The 18,025-nt window shown below is 41.7% G+C and overlaps 1 long non-coding RNA gene across 1 annotated transcript; it reads left to right on the top strand.

The window, feature by feature from the left end:
• Window positions 1–6,420: 6,420 nt before the first annotated feature.
• LOC113924281 lies at window positions 6,421–12,873 on the top strand. Its single transcript, XR_003520620.1, has 3 exons — window positions 6,421–6,480; window positions 6,850–7,021; window positions 12,736–12,873. It is a non-coding gene; the product is annotated as an uncharacterized LOC113924281 (long non-coding RNA).
• The last annotated feature ends 5,152 nt before the right edge of the window (window positions 12,874–18,025 follow it).

Genomic DNA, 18,025 nt, shown 5'->3' with positions numbered 1-18,025 from the left:
TTTGATATTTACAGAGCATCTCAATTCAGACTAGCCACAATTCCTCAGGAGCCACATGTGGCTGGTGGTGATCAGACTGGAGAGTGGGAAGAGAGAGCTGTGGCCTCAAAATTGTACAAACATAGAGCCAAGTAAAGAAATGGAGTGTATCGAATAGTCACAGAGTACATGCTTCGTGTAAAATATACCACTCGATGTTGGAAGGTCAATGCAAAATGTAAATAGAAAATTAATTAATCTTTTATGAATCTCTGTAGAATCCATGCAGATAACAACTTCCTCTATGATTCATAGTGGAATTTCATTTCTTTTCCAAATTCCCTTCTTGTCTGTGGAGGAAACATAATCTTCTCCTTGGAGATGTGTTGGAGAGGGAGTGCTGAAGCTTGGAGGCGTCAGGCATCAGGTCCTCTGTTGTCCTCTGCCTGTGTCGCCATCTGCCAAAAAATACTTTGACTTTTCTGGTCCTCAGTCATATATCCTCTGTCCACATAGACTATTCATGCATCTCTCTCATTCCAGGTTCTCATTCACAGCCAATTCCACTCTCCTCTTCAGTGCCCAGGAAATAGTCTATTCTTCTGTCTGAAGTGAGAGAAACTCATGTGTTAGTTTCCACACTGTGGGCATCATGGGAAACTGGAAGGCTGCCTTTGAGTCCTTTGCCTAGACACATAACCTGGCTATTTCTTCTGATCCTGTGCCCTACAAGGTTCAGAAGTATCTAGAGGGTGTCAGGGGTCATTAGTTCTGAGACACTGTCCTGGGGGTCAGCTGAAAAGTGGGCAGGGCAGGTCACACTGCCTCCTTACACTCAGCTCTGGACCGTGACTCTGAATGATGGACTATTCTTCCATCTCTTTCAAATAACTACTGGTCCTGGGACTTGGCTGTTGAAACTTCAAGGCCAAGAATTTGACTCTTGTTGCCAGTACTTTTATAATGATGTCCTCCTCTCTGAGGCAATAGGCATAAAATACTCCAGCTTTAGTCTGCATGGAGAAAGTGTCATGAGGTAGCAGGAAATACTATTTTTATAGAAACTATTATATTAGTTTTTAACTTATTTTAGGATATTTTAAAGGATTTTTTTATTCTGAAGTGTCAGAGTACTATACCATTTAAAGTGTTTCATCACACTTAGTTCAATTATAGCCTATTAAATTGAGGTTTAGCGGTAGATGAGAAAGGAATGGGCTTCTCACATGTCTATCAGAAATTAATTCTTTTACTGCTATATCTTGGGTTAATGATTCTTCCTTCAAAAAGTCATTTACAACAGGGCTAAAGGAAATGCAAAGCCCTGACTTTGTCTCTCTGTACATTCTGACAGGTGTCCATAGTGAAGATGTCAAGTTATAATTGAAAACCTGTTCACATGACTTCATCCATATAACATCAACAGTTAAGAGTACCTGATGTAGTCTTTTGCCGAGACAATTGTTTGTTTGTTAGATAATTTAATTTCTGATCCATGGCTTGAGGAGGAAACTTTATGTCCTTGCTACTCATAGCGTAGTCCTCAGATCATCACTGCCACCACCTCCACCACCACCACCATCATCATCATCTGGGAGCTTGTTAGAAATACAGAAGGTCAGGCCCCACCATAGGTCTACTGAATCAGAATCTACATTTTACCAAGATTCCCCAGATGAGGAAATGTATTTTACAGATTAAGAAGCACTGATTTAGGCATGTGTGAGGGAGAAGTAGAAACTACCCCTTGATGGTAAAGAGTTGTTCCTGTTAAATTATTATAAAAAACACAATATCAAAATGAGGGAGAATGTAACTCTCCATTGAGGTATAATGCATCATAGATTTATAGGGATATAGCCAAAGATGACACTGAAAGAACATATTGTGAATGTGAGGGCTGTTGAGGGTTGAGTTTTTTCTCCCCCCAAATTCATATATCCAATCAATAAGGGATCAACAGTATGCAGCTATCCATCTGGCAAATGCCTTTTTCTCCATACTTTCCACAAGGCTCACCAGAAAGAGTCTGCTTTCATTTGGCAAGGCCAGCAATATACCTTCACTGTCTTATATCAGGACATAATTTATTCTACAAGGATCTTGATCTCAGACCAAGGACATTTCCCTTCTCTAAGATAGCATACTGGTCTATTACACTGAAAATTAATATGGTGATTGGACCTAGTGAACAAAAAGTAGCAACTACTCTGGACTTATTGGTAAGTCATTTGCCTCAACCTTTGAAATTTCTAGGAGTCCAGTGATGTGGGGCGTGTCAAGATATTCCTTCCCAGGTGAAGTTAAGTTGTTGCATCTGACCCTTCCTACAACTAAAAAAGAGGCACAATGCCTACTGGGCCTCTTTGGACTTTGGAGGGAACATATTTGTCATTTGGGTGTGTTACTCTGGCCCACTTATGGAGTGACCTGAAAAGCAGCTAGTTTTGAGTAGGCCCCAGAAAGCAGGTCCAGGCTGCCATGTAAACGTATGGCTTATGACTTGGGCCATATGATACAGCAGATCGAATGTTGCTTGAGCTGTCAGTAGCAAATAGAGATGCTGTTTAGACATAAAGTAATCATTTTATTGAGGTGGATGAGAAGCAGGTTTTAAAGCTTTTCCCAAATTCTCCCATATCCTTCATTTTCCCTGGTGCACACTTCACCTGATGTGATGTTCATTTTATGTGTCCAATTATCTGGGCCACAGTGCCTAGGTATGTGGTTAAACAGTATTCTGGATGTTTCTGTAAGGGTGTTTTTTTGTTTGCTTGTTTTTATTTTTTTACATATTTTATTTATTTATTTGACAGAGAGAGACACATAGAGAGAGAAGGAACACAAGTAGGGGAGTGGGAAAGGGAGAAGCAGGCTTCCTGCTGAGCAGGGAGCCTGATACGGGGCTCGATCCCAGGACCCTGGGATCATGACCTGAGCCAAAGACAGACGCTTAATGACTGAGCCACCCAGGCACCCCTGTAAGGGTGTTTTTGAATGAGATTAACATTTATATTGGTGGACTTTGAATAAAACAGTTAGCTCTCCATAATGTGGGTGGGCCTCATCCAATCAGTTGAAGGTCCAAGGAGAATAGATGAATGACCTCTTCCAAGCAAAAGGAAATTCTGCAGTAGACAGCCCTTGGACTTGAATTGCCACATCAGATCCCTCCTGGGTCTCCAGCCTGCCAGGTCACCCTGCAGATGTAGACAACCTGCTAGCTTCCATAATTGCATCAGCCAATTCCTTAACATAAATGTTTCTATAAACAGCTCCCTAAACCCATTGTCAATTGAAAATACAGTAAGTCAAAAAATGCATTTAGTACACCTAAGCTTCCAAACATCATAGTTCAGCCTAGCTTATTTTAAATGTCTCCCGACACTGACATTAGCCTACAGTTGGGCAAAATGATGTCAAAAAGCCTTTTTTTATAATAAAGTACTGAATTTCTCATAAGATTTTGACTACTGTACTGAAAATGAAAAAAGAGAGTGGTTGCATGGGCACAGAATGGTTGTAAGCGTATTGGTTGCTGACCCTCACGATCCCCTGACTGCCCGGGAGCTGCCTCTTGCTGTCCTGTCCAGCATTGCAAGAGAGTACTGTACGGCATATCACCAGTCCAGGAAAAGATCCACATTCAATACTCAAAGTACAGGTTTTACTGAATGCACATTGCTTTTACGCCATCATGAAATTGAAAATTTGTAAGTCAAACCGTCGTAAGTAGGGGACAACCTGTATATTAACACATCTTCTCAGTTCCGTTTCTCTGGAAAAAAATACACCAGATTTCTCCACACTGTGAAGTAAATTCCAGTTGCCCTGCAGAGCAGCCTTGAAAAGCAGTCTCAAAGCTCTATAAAAAGTTAATCTGTGATCCCAGCCTCTACCTCCCACCCCTAGAATCTCTAAAATACTTGTTCTGTGTTGAAAGGCACTGGCCGAATTTGGTCTCCAGCTCCCACACTGGTTTAAAGGAGATCAAAGCTGAGGATAAATTGAATGGGTCCAAAGAGCAGAGTGAAGGTAAATGACTAAGTTAGCTTCATCAGTGATGTCTATATATTTTCTGATTACAGCCAAATACAGTTAGGATGAAACATTCTTGATTAGCTGTCTTCACTGGGAAGATTATCAGATAATTGCCAATTTTTGCTTTCACTGTTTCGTCTACATTGATCATCTTACCTGACTTAGTATTGTTGAGATATGAATAGTGTAGTAATACGTTTAAATTTAATCATCTATTGGATATTAGGGTTGTTATTCAAATATTTAAAAGATTCAAAATACTTTAAAATATTAGATAAAATACCCCCAGCATTTATTTCTCTACGTTAAAGGAAAAGGAAGGTCCAAAAACTTTGGTCAAACTTTGTTTTGCCCACTAGATGGCACTGGCTAACCGTCTCTTTTGTTTTGTAGACTTGCAGTTAATGCTTTCTATTGTCAGCGGGCAAATTGAAGAGAGGAAAAATATAAAGGCTATTTACTGAGGATGTTGAACAAGGTAGAAGTTTTATTAATGGAGAACTGAACACATTTTGTAATTCAATTGCTAACAAAATTATTTTCTTTATTGTCATATATTTGCACGGTTAAAAGCAGGAAAGAGGATCAGCATTGAAACATGTACAAAGAGTATGATCGGGCTAAATGCAATCAGCATTGACTAGGAATGTTTATCTTAACCAAATAATAAGTGGAGGGGAATGACGATAACATAATACATCTGCTGAGCTGCTTTGAAAAATTGTTTTTGACCACATATAATAGACCATTTGCATTTTCATGCTTCCTGCTCCCAGGAACACTAGTAGAGCTTACAAATGTCAAGAGAGATTTTTTTTTTGCTGCTGAATACTTTTACCTTAGAGTAAAGAAAAATGGTCCATCTAAGAAAAACTTGCTTGAGGGTCCCAGAATTTAAATTTTAGCACTGCTTGGTTTTTTAGATTGTATTTAACACTAGCCTGTTCTAACCTATATAAAACCTTCAGTGCGGTTCATAATGGTCTTTCAGGGATGCCCTGATTCTAAGGTAGAGCTACGGTTAGGAATCATTCAAGACATGGATGATATTATGCTATTTTTTTGAGACCTTTCAGAGGCAAAATTCTGAATTTAAAATGCATCAGGGTCTGTGATAATATAAGTGGAGAAGATCTTGGGACTCTCCATAATGAAGCAGTCCAAAGAACGCCGTAGACCTTCTACCCTGAAAGCCTCGACTAAGGAATATTAAAAACCACAGATGTTGAGCAAGGTATTCGTGGGCCTTAAAATCGTACTTAAACAACAGGGGAAGAGAGGATTAATGTTCAATAGAGTGCTTCTCCAAAGAGAAGAGGCAAGATACATGTGTAAATTTAGCAGCATCTGACGTATTTGTTGGTATTTTTGGAGATGAGCTAGGGAAGACCACTTTTAACAATCAGGGCTCCCATAATAGCCTTGTGGGAGTAGCCCCCCAACCCCTTGGCTTTCAGCGGCGTGGTCAACACTCAGGATATCTAAGGAGCTAAACTTTCCAAGTATGTTAGGAAACTGTAATCCGCCAGCCCACAACCCCATCCTATTCTTATTTATGAATAAGAATCTCTGAGGCTTCTTTCTCTTTGGAGTGATGAACTCATGCCCTTCTTTGGGATAACAATGAAGGAAACAAATGTATACATATTGGATGCTATTCTCCAGATGCCAAGTCTCTCTCCAGGTGGTAATTAGAAAAGAGTTTTACAGAATGTTTAGCCATGGTGCCCTGGGAGTCTGAAAGTGTTAATTTCTCCCTTTAGACAATTACTACCAAAAGGTTACTTCTGGGAGGAAATCTGTTTTATTCTGTTCTTAAAAGGCTGAAGCAAGGTGGGGGTAGACGTGCATTGTTAGTATCTTTAAAAACAGAAAATAATAGGATGCAAGAGGCCTCAATAAATCAAGGAAAAGACCATTTAAAAATAGTGATAAGTAGCAGATGGCACACATAGAAATCAATATTCTGAGTCCTTTAGGGACTGAGTTCAATTCTTTTGGGTACCATGTAGCATCTGACACAGAGATTTGCACTTAGTGGGTGCCTAGCTAATATTTACTGAATGAGATTGAATTGGCCACACACACACACATACACTGGTAGGACACAGGCTGCAAAAGTTGCTAATGTCACAATCTTAACAGGTATAGGCCAGTAATATTTCAGCTCTATTGCTTAATTTCCATGATGACATTTGTGTTTCATTTTAAATTTAACAGTTAAAAATTTGAGGTAGCTATCAAATGAAGTAATTCAGAAAAAATGACAGTAACATTGTGTTAAAGGCATCACTTCACTTATTCATTCATTCATTCACTTGACAAACATTTTGTGATAACATGAAATAGATAAACAGGCTGCCTCTGCCTTGAAGGAGTTTATAGAACGGTGGGTGGTTCATCTGGAGTGCATCCATGAGCAGAGAAAAATGACCAAGACATTCTCCGAAGCAGGCTAGGGTAGGCTCCAAGGAACCCTATATAAAATGGTAGCCTCCCTACTCTAGTTCTGAGGCTCTGTCTCAGCTTCAATCCCCCTTCCATAGTCTCCTTTGTGAAGCTGGGGCTCCGTTCCCTATGCTGGCTGGCTCCCTATATAACTCCATCGTTAGAGGGTGCTGGAGGGAGGCCGCAAGGCAGCTGAGGTGGGGAGGCCACCGGCCCATTTTTGCTGGTTTGCTGCTCCTGTCCACATTGGGCCAGTTTGTGTGTGTGACCTCAGTGTCCTCATTCCACATTTATAGCCCCGTCATCCTCCAATAGCTTGTTAATCCATTCCCCGTACGCCATTCTTACCGTTAAAATGGCCGCTGTGTTTTCCCTGACCAGACCCTGACTAAGCCCTGCCACGTTTTCCTGCATGACTTCTCATCATTGCGGTTAATACCAGATACTTCAGCTATCTTCTTATTTATTGTCCGCCACACTCCATTTGAATACAAGCTCCCTGAAAGCAAAGAATTTATTTTGGCTTCGTTCTGAATGCCCAGCCCTCAGGACAGTAAGTGTGCTCTATTTCTACTTTGTACGCCCTCAGTACAGATGTGTTGAATGGGCAAATGAATGAATGAATGAATGAAGACTGATGAATGAATGAGTGAACGAAATAGCTAGGGCCATTACCAGTTTACTGCGCCTGCTTCTACTCTCCACTACCCCAGCCTCTTCCCCTTCCTGTGGTTCTATTACGATCCCTAGACTCGACTTTATTGCCACCCCCCAGGCTAGATGGTATAGGCATAAAGCTATCACTATTGGATAGTTTAGCCCAGTGGTTCTCAACTGTCCTCCCTGGGGTGGTGGTGGGGGAGGATTCAGCCATGTCTGGAGGCCTTTTGGGTTGTCACGACCGGGAGCTAAAGGGCCTTCAAGGCATCCAGTGGGTAGATGCCAAGAGGCTGCTAAACGCTGAACAATGCGCTGGACACCCCCCAAACAAAGAATTGTCTGGTCTAAAATGTCACTAGCACTGCTATTTAGAAGTCTTAATTTAGGCATTAACCAGTTGAGAAGCAAGGGATTCCTCTGATAATGCTTTTAGCACCTTTGGTCTTGTGAATTTATGTCTTTGTGTTTACGAGGCCAAATAGTCTCAATGAAAAAAAAAAGATACAACTTACTTGATTATGGCCAAAGACCCAGATGTTTAAAAAAAAAAAAAAAAAAACGATACGTGGAATCCTGTAAACAGAATATCCAGATGACTGGCTAAGTATCTGGCTCTTTGGCTGGCCTCTTTTCAGTTCTATAGAGCCAGCCTATGGTAAAAAGTAGAGCAGTGACCGATAGCTAGGGGGCCCGGGCGGAAGTTGCCTGTGAAGGGGCGGAAGTTGCCTGTGAAGGTGCATAAGAAATGTTTAGGAGAGCAGTGTCTTCTCTTTATCAATTCAAATCCCATAATAATAATTATAAGAGCCAGCTGTTTACTCCCCAAATAATCTAGAGAAGAGCCATTAACTGGGGATACAGAGTATAAAAATGACATAAATCCCTTGGTATTTGTATTTTGAAGGTCATTTTGGATGAACCAGGTGGTTCCCTCCTGGACTTCAATTATCAAAATCTATTTTCCTAAAAAGAAAAAAAAGGATTTGACCCACTTGGATAATTGCTATTCTGATGAACTCCAACCTTACACTGCTGCGTCTCCCCCACACTTCCTCAAAAAGTTCACTCGATCATCATAGCTACCAAAATATCCAAGAAGTGTATTTTTCTTCTCAGTGTATGGCAGTGATCCCATCTAATTTATCAAACGGAATACAAAGGACTACATGCCTGTCATAAATTTTTCCAGCGCAATTCCCAGAGTCATTACTTAGTGTCATCATCTTTCCAAATTCTACTTACTAACTTTTCAGTAAACACATGTGAACCTTCATCCATATTTATTTCCTTTAAATTATAACTCCACTAATCAGATAATTAAATATGGTCATTATAAGGGCATTTAGTTGGGTTCACATACTTGCTGCTAAGATTACAGTTAAAAATATTAAAGAGTATGTTCCAGAGGGTACTTGTGAAGTTGACCAGATAAAAGAGAGAAGTCCAGTTAAATTTACATATCAGATAAACCACACATATTTTTTTTTCACCATAAGTAGGTCTCATGTAATACATGGGACATATTTGTACTAAAAAAAAAAAAAATTGTGGTCTATCTGAAATTCAAGTTTAACAAGGTGCCCTGTATTTTTATTTGCTAAGTATGACAACCGTAGCGCTACTCAGGCAAGGGCCTCCTTTAATACAAAATTCATTTTAAGTGATATTACTAAGAACAGTTTCATTTTAGGTGATTCATGGATGATTCTCCTTTAATGAAGAGATGCTCATAAAATAATTAAATAAAATAAATGCTCATAAAATAATTAAATCCACAGGAATATTTACATCACTGAAAATAATGCGGTCATGAACTCTCTGAGACTGACGTACTGCCTACTGCACTCAGGAGGTACCTTATGGACTCTAGCTTCAAATTATGGACCCACAATATCCTGAAAAAAGGCTCTGTGATATCGACCATTTGCAAAGTGCATAGTTGCTGATTCCTTTATGCTCTAATGCAGCTAAAACTCAGTCTCTTCTCCCTCCTTAATCACAGTTCCATGGGGAAAACCCAATAATTCCCCTTCTGGTTGATGATCAGTGGACATGGCATGCGAAGAAAATAACTCCTTAGCCATGTCACATATGGACATTGAACCAGACTTGGGCTCAGCTGATCTGATTACCTGAGTTTTCTCCTGATTAATTCTGAATGACACAGAGAAATCAATCATGAGGACAGCCAAAATAATCATCAAGTCAGGTGATTCACTTATATAAACTTGACCTTAACCTCCTCCTCTCAACCTGTACTTATTTCAAAGAGGTTTTAACAGATATAAGAGAACTATTAGAGGTAATGTTTTTCTCAGAACCTGCTCTTACACACCGATAGTTTTAACTGATTCCATTAAACACAATTTCCTAGCTTTAGGAATCCTTTTTTCCCCCCTCTTACTTTCCTTTTTACTAAACAAAAGCATACAACACAAAATCTTAATCACAGAAAACATCTACTCTGTATTCAATACCGTACTCTAAGCAATTCAGCCCCAATTTCACAACTGAAAACACTTAAACAAAATTTTTCTAACAATATACTGGTGATTTGCATTAGTGAAAAAAATACATACTACTAAAAAATAAAGTGAAATGTCTTCCCATTTCAGGAAAGTATAACAGTTGCTTGTTTGTTTGTTTGTTTGTTTTTCTGTCCTACGTGAAAATTATGTCTGTTCTTCCTTATATAGAGGTAAATATCTTCTTGCTTTAAAATTCCAAAGATTAGATTCCTAAATAACACTTATTTATTAACTCATTACGTAGTGATTGAAAGCCTGCTGCGTAAAAGATATTGTTACTGGACATGAGGTTGTAGACACTAACATGAGTGAGAAGAAAAGGAGGAAGCGTAGTCACACAGTGAGCCCTCCATCAGCAATAACCACGATAAGGAAGTGTAAAGGTAGAGCCAATTGTATCTAAAGAGTCAAAGAAGTCTCCTGGACGCACTGCATGATTTGAAGGACAAATATGAGTCAGTGGCCCGAACCAACGAACCAAGAGAATAAGGCTATACACATCACAAAAACAAAATCAAACCCAAATTCCCTCTTCAGCCTCTGGCCTCCACCAAAAAGCTCAGCGTATGTGTCATGGAGGTGTGAAACAAATGGTGTGTTTGGAAACCCCTGGCATCTTAGGGGTGTTGAACACCAAGTGTGAAGTGCAGAGTAGGAATGAGGCTACAGAGGTGAGAACGGCATTGACACTTCCCTTTCACGTAACGATGGGTCGGGGCTCCTGGGTGGCTCAGGAGGTGAAGCGTCCCACTCTGGATTTCGGCTCAGGTCATGATCTCAGGGTTGTGAGATGGAGCCGCTCTGGGCATGGAGCCTGCTTGGGATTCCCTGTCCCTCTCTTTCTGCCTCCCCCAAATAAATAAAATAAAGTAATGATGGGTCATCAAAGGAATCTGGGGGTGGGGGCTGAGATGTCAGAGGGAGCAGACTGGCTCACCAGGCTCAGGGCATGGTATGCAATCCTTGGGCAAGGGGAAAGGGGAACTAGAAGCATCTACAGAGAGCACCCAAGAGCTGCGGGAGCAGAGTCCCTGAAAGAGAGAGGGAGTTTGCTTTGTGACATTTGGACACCATTCATTCATTCAGCAAATATTCACTAAGTAGCTGCCAGGGGCCAGCACTGGGCTGGGTTTTGGACGTGGAAGACAACTAAAACATTGTCTCCTAAGGCAGACAGTGACTTAAAACAACACAAACTTATTATCTCACAGTTCTGAGGGTCAGAAGTCCATATGTGTCTCCCCGGGCTACAATCAAGGTGTTGGTAGGGCTGTGTTCCATTCCCAGGGCTTGAGGGAAAAATTCAATTTCTTGCCTTTTCCAGCTTCTAGAGTCTGCCCACTTCCCTTGGCTTGTGGTCGCCCTGCCTGCCCATCTTTTAAGCCAGCAATGGTCCATCAGATCTTTCTCAAATCCCATCACTCTAAACAGATAATCCTATCTCCCTCTTTCACTTTTGAGGACCCCTGGGATTACAAAGGACTCACTTGGATTATCCAAGATATTCTTCCCATTTCAAGGTCAGCTGATTAGCAAACTTAATTCCATCTGCAATCTTAACTCTCCCTTGCCAGGTACCATAACACATTCACAGTTCCCAGGGATTAGGACATGGGCATTTTGTGGCATTATTTTACCTGCCATACTTGTTTTGAAAGTTTATGGTCTAGTTTCAAAAGATTTTGATGAGATGTGCACACCCATGGAAGCCACTTGAATCTTACAAGATACACTTGAGAAGAGGAAAATGCCCATTCCATTAACTGGTCTGTGGACAGGGTTGAAGGCAAAGCCCAGTCCATTCAAGGTCAAATGAGGTGAAAGCTGAGCACTGATACCTTGTGGATTTACTGGAAGAGAGAAGCAGACTTTTTAGCTTTATTTAAGTCATCCCCTGATAGAGATAGAATAGTCTGCTAAAACTATGGGAGAAAATTCATCATTAGATAGATGAAGAATAAAAGACCATGCAAGTTGGACGATCTTTTCCAGGTGGGATAAACAGGGAACTCTCAGAGGGCAGTGTTTTCCTGTTGCTAGGCCGACGAACTGTGGTGGCTGAGTTGTTTATCTTTGAGAAAACATACCTATATCCTTCTACTTGACAACTACAATATAATCTGTCTGGGAGTTGTTCATCATTTAAGAAAGGGTGAAAAAAGTCCTCTCCCAGAAAGTGTTCAAATCTGTGAGCCGAAATGATGATAACATCATGAGAGGCATCATAATTTATCCAGAGCATGTAAATCACCGGGGGCCCCCTCCGAGGATGCTCACTAAAATGATGAATAGCTCTGTGAGCTGAAAGATCAACCCCCAGGAATTCACCAGCGAGCCTTTGACAGGAGAGCTGCCTCCCTGTCTCTGGGTTGGGAAGAGGCAGTGACTTCACAGATTTGAAAATTCAGTTGTTTAACCACTAGTTAAAATGTTTAGTTGAAGACTTTACCAGCAAAGGCATAGTCTAGAAACAGGCGAACAATAATCCTAGGCTCTGATCAAAATAGAGACTGGTATGGATAGCCCTGGCTTGCCAATTTTTTTTCTTTTTCTTTTTTTTTTTTTTTTAGTTGGTATGTTCTGCGATGTCTCAACTTGTTGTCTCTTTGCCAGTGTAACTAGTCTTATGGCCAAATAATCCTGCATTTTCCAAGAAAATAGATCTCTACTGAGTATGTTTATCCCTGCTGCCTCCTGCAAAAAGTTGAAGTAAAAATGGGAAATGTTTTGTGTGTTCGATTTTAGAAAATTTAACACTTATAGTAAAAGGTTAATAGATAATAGTATATTGAGGTTTTCATTGTATTATTCTGCATAGGTGTGGATGATATAATTTTTTTTTTTTTAGTTTTAGTAACTATTGCAGGCTGAATGTCTGTGTCCCCTCAATTCCCCATGTTGAAGCGTTAGCCCTCAATGTGACGGCATTTAGAGCTGGGCCTTTGGGTGGTATTAGGATCAGAGGAGCTCATGAGGATGGGGCCGGCATGATGGGATTAGTGCCCTTAGAGGAAGAGGAAAACAGAGAGCTCTCTCTCCTTCTCAGTCTCTCTCTCCCTCTCTCTCCATGCATGCGCAGAGGAAAGCCTATACGAACACACAGTGAGGAGGCAGCTATCTACAAGCCAAGAAACAAGTCCTCACCAGGAACCCGATTTGCTGGCACCTTGACCTTGGACTTTCCAGGCACTAGAACTCTTGAGAAATAAACGTGTGCTATTTCAGCTACTCAGTCTATGGTATTTTGTTGTAGCAGCCTGAGCAAACAGGAATTTAAGAGTAAGAAATATTTTATTAATTTTCATCCATCATAGTGCTTTGAATATTGAAGTCACTCAGTATATTATTATTCAAATAATTAATGGTAATGATAAAATAATAAAAATAACAATTAACCCTAAAAGTCTTACACTGAGTGCTCACCGTGTCGTGTGCTTTGCTCAACGTGGTACACGTTTTATCTGAATTCTCATAGAAGCCACATGTGATAGGTGTTATTATCTATCCATATTATGTCCAGGGAATTAACATCTGAAGAATTAAAACTGACCTGTTCAAAGTCTCCCAGCTAGGAAGCCCCAAAGCTGTGATGTGAGCTCAGGTTTCCTTGACTCCAGAGTAAGAATCTTAATCCGTGCTGAACTAACTGTATTAACCTAATGAGTTAAATGAGTTAAATGAGTAATTGCAGGAAAGGGCACTAATTTCCAAGAAGGAGGCATGCACCAGGTCTTCAGGTACAAAAAAAAAAAAAAAGAAGAGAGAGAGAGAGAGATTCATCTCAATTATTCTGGAGTTGTAGGGTTATAGAAAGCTTCTCAAAGGATGTAAAATTCTCACCCAACATGTCCCATATTATGATCAGGCCTTCCCCATACAAGAGCCAATGTTGTCTCAGCAGGAAATATACTCAAGTACCTTAAAATAAACAAGTCTTTGATAACTTCATTGTGCATGTCTTACACAGAACAAGTAGGAGGGGGCATTTCTCTAGCACCTGTCTCTCTGGGTTGTTCCAGTGGGAAACCAAATGGAGTCTAGGAGTGCGTATTAGTCTGTGGGGCCTCCATAACGAAGTACCACAGACTGGGTGGCTTAAACAACAGAAACTTATTTTCTCACGGTTCTACAGGAGGCTGGAAGTCCAAGATCAAAGTGTCAGTGGGATTGGTTTCTTCTGGGGCCTCCCTGCCTTGCTGGCAGATGGCCCTTTTCTGCTCATGCCTTCACATGGTCTTTCTTCCAAATTTCCCCTTTATGTAAGGAACAGTCATATCAAGTTAGGAGCCCCCCCCCCCAAATGACCTCATTTTCACTTACATACCTCTTTAAAGACCCTATCCCCAAATACGTCACATTTGGAGGTCCTGGGGTTAGGACTTCAACATACGAATCTTTGGTGGACACAACTCAGCCTCGCACAGGGTGACACTAAGGAGCCGTGGACCTCAGAGCCAGACCAACGTGGGTTCAAATCTCAGCCCCAACTGTGTGACCTCAGGGGAGCCACCCCCACACCTGGCATCAATTCTGTCTGCCGTGAAGGAGGTCAGATGAGACTTTGCCAGGGGTCTGTGGCACCTAGAGCTGGTGCCTATAGACAGTAGCCACTTGATAATTGGTAGCTGCAACTCCATGGCTTCTGCTCCGTGGCACCAAAGGCAGTGTGTGATGCTCCTCTGGCCGGCAGGTTCCTCTCCCATGGCTTCTTCCTTCGGGGCTAAGTTTCCTGTAACTGGAGGACCTTTACACAAGTGTTTGCCCAGCAGATTCCTGCCCCTCTTATCAGGACAGCTGGGACAATGGGAAGTTTTCTGGTCTCTCTTTTGTCTCCATGCCAGGCACTGACCGTGCACTTTGTGAACTTTTCCTTGACTCTTACTGGAAATAAGAAAAAAAGAGAGCGAGAAGACTGTGGTCTTTGCCTTCCAGTAACATAATGGAGTCTGTTTCCTTGGGGTTTGGCAGAAAGAGGTGCTGGTGGCAACATGACAAGGTCATGCCCTCCCGCCCATGGATGCTGTTCCAGATGAGGCCCCCTCTGAACACAGACCGGGGGCCCTGGGGAGCCCACAATACAACCTGTCACCAGGCAGCCCTGGGAAACACAAATCGCATTTTGGAATAAAACAAACAAACATCAGCCTCTGAATACTCTCACGCCCAAGGTCATTTGTGTCACCCACACGGCCTGTGGGACCCCAGAGAAATATAAAACCAGAGAGTGGTCCTTTGATCTTGCACCTTCTTTGGAACATTTTATTTAATCAATTAACCATGAAGTCCCTCCACTTCACTTATGCAGCCCTATATATAAAATGACTTTGGTCTGGCTGACACTTTCCTGCATCCGAGATCAAAGATTGGAGAAAATACCAAATTCAGCCAGGATAATTCTGAGGCTTTCCCCCCGGCACCCTCCCCCTTCCCCCTCTACCCCACCCCAGCTCTCAGAAGCACTTTTCTCTCAAGGACAGAAAGGGGAGATGGTGGATGCTGATGGACACAAATAAAAAGCTTCATGAGGATTTAAGAAGCCCATTAGGATAAGAGGCGAGTTGGTGGCCAGTGGAGGATGCCGGGATAAACTCAGCTAACAAAGTCCATTTTAAACGTTAAAAATGTGGGTGGGAGAACAAAACGAAATGCACTTTCTGGAGGAATTTTGAGAGCGGCCTCCTATTTAGGAAGTCAGGACAGCGCTGTGAGATTAATTAGATCTATGAGAGCAGGCACTGAATCTTCTGAACCCAGGCTTGCAGTCTAACCTAATCACCTGTTACTAATGATATATGGTGCTGTCATTCTCAGGAAGAAAACTCCTTCCCAGGCATGTGTGCATTCATGAGAGAATACAGGGAGAGAACGCTGGTTCCCGCCATTTTGCCACAAAGGGAGAGCTGAAAACTGATCATTTGTGGAGAGCCTGCTGTGTCTTGGGCCAGTGCTAGGAACGTTACATACTATCTCAATGTTCTCCACCACAATAACCCTAGGGAAGGCACAATATATTGTCAGCATTCTCAGATGATGAATCCAAATCTCCGAGCAGTTCAAAGGCTTGCTGGTGGTCAGACAGAGACTCCAAAACTCCAACACCCACTTGTCATTGCTCACTTGTATAATATTTTCACCTATGGGTTTCATCATGTGAAAGATTCACTCCACTGAACGCTCCAAAATAATTTATTTTCTTGATTTCAAGTATAGACATCTATAACTGTTGATCATAGCTTTTGGTCAGCATGAGCTAACCAGTGTCAGGACACTGAGCTCATAAATTCCCAGTCAGAAGGGAAGAAAGTACAGACTCATGGCAGGAAAATAAATCATACTGTCCTGAGCTATTGAAAATAATTATAACTCTTTATTAGGCACCTTTTATATGCCAGTTGTGGTTCTGGGCCCCTTACTGACCCTCTCATTAATCCTTCCCCGGTCTTGTGACATAGACTTTTCTATCCCCATTCTACAGACACAGAACCAAGCCTCAGTAAGTGGAAAACCTTCCTCGGCCTTTCTCAGCTAGTACCGGGGATTTGAATCTCAAGTCTCAATCTCACATAGCTTCTGAATCTTTATTAATTATCTAATTAGAATATTGGGGTTTGAGAATCCAGACTGGGAAGGCTTTGATATAGAAATTACTATTATGGTATTAAAGAAAATGTGATATTCTCTCTTTTTCTTTTTTTCTTTTTTTTTTTTTTTTTTTTTTGAGAGAGAGAGAGTGAGCAGGGGCAGGGGCAGAGGGAGAGAGAGAATTTTAAGCAGGCTCAATGCCTAGCACAGAGCCTGACCTGGGGCTCAATCTTACAACCCTGAGATCCTGACCTGAGCTGAAATCAAGATTTGGATGCTCAACCGACTGAGCCACACAGGCGCCCCAAGAAAATGTGACATTCTTAAAAGTTTCCTCCAAAATTTGCTGAGTTCTATAAGATGAAGTGTCTTGACCGATCACTGTGGCCCAGCCCTTGACCTGGATGTGAATGCCCATTGGATTTCCAACATGTGGGGCTCCATGAAGCCAGCACCAAGACACTTAATTGGCCATTAAGGGTAATTCTTATTTCATATTCATAATATTTCCTAATCCTGGTCCCAGTAGAAAAAGACAAAGGGTTATTTAGAAGCCTTTTGAAATAACTGCCTGTAAATACTGTCAAGCTAAGCAAAAGAAAAATTACAAAGAGTGAAGTAAGAGAGGCTTCCAACATAATTTCAAGAAGAGTCGAGAAGCAGGAGAAATACACAGAGTCCAAACGGGCAGGGCTGAGCCCCCATCATGACGTGCAGCAAAATGGAAAGTTTGGGGTGAGGTTTGGAAAGGAAGAGAGCATGCCTGTGTGGCATGGGGATTGTGGTCCAGACGGCTGGACAGAGAAAGGGGCCCCTGCTTCATGTCATCCTTAACAACACATGTGGTAGGGATGAAGATTAGAAGCACCGAATGTGCTAGAGGAAGCAGATGTCCATGTGGTCAGTACAGCAACTTTGTTGACCAGAAATCCCGAAAAATAGGAGGGTGGTTTTTGTTCATGATCCAGGAGGAAACCATTGAGGGGAGGTGGCTCCAAATCAGCCACCCCAAAGCCCTGGATGAAGATGCTCTCACATGTTCGTGTCCCATTTGGAATTTCCCTTCTGAGAGCAGCTCCGCCCCCGCCACACACACAAAAAAAAATCCATTTTCAGCATGAACACTCTACATAGGGAATGAGACGGAATCACTGATCATAACAGCTAATATTTGTTGACTGTTTAGTAAGTACTTATTTTCAGTACTCCATAATGGTATGCCATTTTACTCTCACAGCAACCCTATAGGGTGGGTGCTATTTGCAGATGAGGAAACTGAGGCACAGAGGGGTAAATTGACTGACCTAAGATTACACAGTGGGTGTATGCTGGAGTTGGGGGTTGAAAATCAGACCCTGGACATCAGAGGCCACCCACTAGCCATCATATTACAATGACAGACCCTGCATATTAGAGCCAGTGGTGTATGCAGACAGCTTCTGTTTCACTCAGCGCTCTTTACAATAAACTAGGGAACTTCACTCCAGGGGGAGGAAGAGAACCGAGTATTACCTTAGCACAGTGTTTAATTTTTACCTGATAGGAACTCTGCTTTCTAAAAATATTGACTTTAGAGATCTTAGCATAGTCCCAATATCATGATGAGATGATCACCTTAATGGAATTATGTTAGCCAAATTTGGCCAAATATTTCTCTGGGGAGAAGCTACCCCAGGGATGAGTGAGATGGAGGCTCACTGACTGAGGTAAAGCAGGCGAGTCCTTAAGAACACTTAAGAAGATGCAAGTGACCTACCCTGAGCACCTACTATGCATCAAACACCCAC

Source organism: Zalophus californianus, chromosome 2 (assembly GCF_009762305.2).
Source record: "Zalophus californianus isolate mZalCal1 chromosome 2, mZalCal1.pri.v2, whole genome shotgun sequence".
In the NCBI taxonomy this organism is placed as follows: domain Eukaryota; kingdom Metazoa; phylum Chordata; class Mammalia; order Carnivora; family Otariidae; genus Zalophus; species Zalophus californianus.
The sequence above is the reverse complement of the archived record's forward strand: the minus strand, read 5'-3'. Positions and strand labels throughout refer to the sequence as shown.